General features: G+C 40.2%; 1 non-coding gene across 1 annotated transcript; it reads right to left on the bottom strand.

Annotated features, from left to right (window-relative positions):
* Nucleotides 1-492: 492 nt before the first annotated feature.
* Nucleotides 493-600, bottom strand: LOC127742428 (small nucleolar RNA R71). Its single transcript, XR_008003685.1, has one exon. It is a non-coding gene; the product is annotated as a small nucleolar RNA R71 (small nucleolar RNA).
* Between the last annotated feature and the right edge of the window lie 3,374 nt (nt 601-3,974).

Below are 3,974 nucleotides of genomic sequence, written 5' to 3' on the forward strand. Positions count from 1 at the left end.
AAAAGGACTCTGAAGAAGAAGCTAAGAGAAGCTAAAGCACAACACTCCAAAGAGGACCTTTCAGAGAATTTCAAAAAAGAAGTAGACATGGCATCCGAACCCAACAACAATGCAAGAGATGCAAGGAAGATGCTTGCTGACTACACTGTTCTAACTTCCAACTTCTATGGAAGAAACATCTCAATTCCTGCCATTGGAGCAAACAACTTTGAGCTTAGACCTCAATTAGTTTCTCTAATGTAGCAGAATTGCAATTTTCATGGACTTCCATCGGAAGATCCTCATCAGTTCTTAGCTAAATTCTTGCAAATTTGTGATACTATCAAGACCAATGGGGTTGATCCCGAGGTCTACAGACTTATGCTTTTCCCCTTTGCTGTAAGAGATAGAGCTAGAACATGGTTGGACTCACAACCTAGAGAAAGCCTGAACTCTTGGGACAAGTTGGTCAACGCTTTCTTGACCAAATTCTTTTCACCTCAAAAGCTGAGCAAGCTTAGAGTGGATGTCCAAACCCTCAAACAGAAGGAAGGTGAATCCCTCTATGAAGCTTGGGAAAGATACAAGCAATTAACCAAAAGGTGTCCTTCTAACATGCTTCCAGAATGAAGCATCATATGTATATTCTATGATGGTCTGTCTGAGTTGTCCAAGATGTCAATAGACTATTCTGCTGGTGGATCTCTTCATCTGAAAACACTTGTAGAAGCCCAAGAACTCATTGAGATGGTTGCAAATAACCAGTTTATGTACACTTCTGAAAGAAATCCTGTGAATAATGGGATGACTCAGAAGAAGAGAGTTCTTGAGATTGATACTCTGAATGCCATATTAGCTCAGAACAAAATATTGACTCAGCAAGTCAATATGATTTCTCAGAATCTGACTGGATTGCAAGCTGCATCCGGCAGTGTTAAAGAAGCCTCCTCTAAAGGAGAAGTTTATGACCCTGAGAATCCTACAATGGAAGAGGTGAATTACATAGGAGAACACTATGGAAACACCTATAATCCTTCATGGAGGAATAATCCAAATTTCTCATGGAAGGATTAACAGAAGCCTCAACAAGGCTTCAACAACAATAATGGTGGGAGAAATAAGTTTGGCAATAGCAAACCTTTTCCATCATCTTCTCAGCAACAGACAAAAAATTCTGAGTAGAGCCTCTCTGGCTTAGCAAACATAGTCTCTGATCTATCTAAGACTATTCTCAGTTTCTTGAATGAAACAAGGTCCTCCATCAGAAATTTGGAGGCACAAGTAGGTCAGCTGAGTAAAAGAGTTACTGAAGCTCCTCCTAGTACTCTCCCAAGCAATACAGAAGAGAATCCCAAAAGAGAGTGCAAGGCCATAACCATATCCAAAAGAGAGTGCAAGACCCTTACAATGTGGTCTGATGAGCGAATAATTTATACGCTTTTTGGCATTATTTTTAGGTAGTTTTTAGTATGTTTTAGTTACGTTTTAGTATATTTTTATTAGTTTTTATGCAAAAATCACATTTCTGGACTTTATTATGAGTTTGTGTGTTATTTCATGATTTCAGGTATTTTCTGGCTGAAATTAAGGGACCTGAGCAAAAATCTGATTCAAAGGCTGATAAAAGACTACAGATGTTGTTGGATTCTGACCATTTTCTGGTGTAAAACGCAAGAACTGGCACCAAATCTGGAGTTAAACGCCCAAACTGGTACCCAAGCTGGCGTTTAACTCCAAGGATGGCCTATGCACATGAAAGCTTCAAAGCTCAGTATAAACACACACCAAGTGGGCCCCGGAAGTAGATTTCTGCACTATCTACTCATTTGCTGTAAACCTAATTTACTAGTTTAATATAAATAGCACATTTTACTATTGTATTCATATCTTTGGATCACTTTTCGATCCTTTGATCAAGTCTTCTTCCCTTGTTTTTGAATTCTTATGCCATTTGGGAGGCTGGCCATTCGGCCATGCCTAAACCTTTTGTTCTTATGTATTTTCAACGGTGGAGTTTCTACACCTCATAGATTAAGGTAAGGAGCTCTGCTGTTCCTCATGAATTAATGCAAGTACTATTATTTTTCCTCCAATTCATGCCTACTTCTTCTCTAAGATATACTCTTGTACTTAATTCAGTTAAGTCAGACTGAATGGGTGACCCGTGACAATCACCCACTATCTTTAGTACTCGCTTAGCCAAGATCCGCGTGCTTGATAACCACAAGCGGTCTACATGATGTTCAATGTAGTCATTGGATGCCAGCTGGAGTATATTCTCTTGGGTCTCTGATCCATGCGTTTGACTAGCATATCCTAACAACAGAGCATTTAAATCAGTGAGATTAGAACCTTTGTGGTATAGGCTAGAAATAATTGGCAGCATTCCTGAGATCCGGAAAGTCTAAACTTTGTCTGTGGTTTTCCGAGTAGGATCTGGGAGGAGATAACTGTGACGAGCTTCAAACTCGCAACTGTTGGGCGCAGTGACAGTGCGCAAAAGGATCAATGGATCTTATTCTGACACAAGTGAGAACTGACAGATGATTAGCCCTGTAGTGAGAACCGTAGCCGGACCATTTTTTCTGAAAGAACGGATGGTAGCCATTGACAACGGTGATCCACCAACTTACAGCTTGCCATGGAAGGGAGTGCGCATGATTGGATGGAAGCAATAAGGAAGTAGAGGTTCAGAAGCAACAAAGCATCTCCAAACGCTTATCTGAAATTCCCACCAATGAATTACATAAGTATCTCTATGTTATTTTCCGTTTTATTTACCTTTTAATTATCAAAATCTCATGACCATTTGAATCTGCCTAACAGAGAATTACAAAATGACCATAGATTGCTTCAAGCCGGTGATGAGCGGATAATTTATACGCTTTTTGGCATTGTTTTTAGTATGTTTTTGATATGATCTAGTTAGTTTTTAGTGTATTTTTGTTAGTTTTTAGTTAAAATTCACTTTTCTAGACTTTACTATGAGTTTGTGTGTTTTTCTGCGATTTCAGGTATTTTCTGGCTGAAATTGAGGGTCCTGAGCAAAAATCTGATTCAGAGACTGAAAAGGACTGCAGATGCTGTTGGATTCTGACCTCCCTGCACTCGAAATGGATTTTCTGGAGCTACAGAAGCCCAATTGGCGCGCTCTCAACGGCGTTGGAAAGTAGACATCCTGGGCTTTTCAGCAATATATAACAGTCCATACTTTGCCCAAGATTTGATGGCCCAAACCGGCGTGGCAAATCAGCCTCAGAATTTCCAGCGTTTAACGCTGGAACTGGCATAAAACTTGGAGTTAAACGCCCAAACTGGCATGAAAGCTGGCGTTTAACTCCAAAAAAAAGTGGATTTTTACGTCATTTACTCATTTCTGTATACCCTAGGTTACTAGTTTACTATTAATAGGATCTTTTGACATTGTATTTGGACCTCATGACACTTTACACGTTTCTCATTGTATCTTCTACAGCATGAGTCTCTAAACCCCATGGTTGGGGGTGAGGAGCTCTGCTGTGTCTTGATGGATTAATGCAATTACTACTGTTTCTTATTCAATCATGCTTGCTTCCATTCTAAGATATTACTTGTTCTTAAACCGGATGAATGTGATGATCCGTGACACTCATCATATTCTCAACTATGAACATGTGCCTGACAATCACCTCTGTTCTATCTTAGATTGAGTAGATATTTCTTGGATTCTTTAATCGGAATCTTCGTGGTATAAGCTAGAACTGATGGCGGCATTCAAGAGAATCCGGAAGGTCTAAACCTTGTCTCTGGTATTCTGAGTAGGATTCAATGATTGAATGACTGTGACGAGCTTCAAACTCCTGAGGGCGGGGCGTTAGTGACAGACGCAAAAGAATCACTGGATTCTATTCCGGCCTGATTAAGAACCGACAGATGGATAGCCGTGCCGTGACAGGGTGCGTTGAACATTTCCACTGAGAGGATGGGAGGTAGCCACTGACAACGGTGAAACCCTT

The sequence above is a fragment of the Arachis duranensis genome, chromosome 1, assembly GCF_000817695.3.
Source record: "Arachis duranensis cultivar V14167 chromosome 1, aradu.V14167.gnm2.J7QH, whole genome shotgun sequence".
NCBI classification, from domain to species: Eukaryota; Viridiplantae; Streptophyta; class Magnoliopsida; order Fabales; family Fabaceae; genus Arachis; species Arachis duranensis.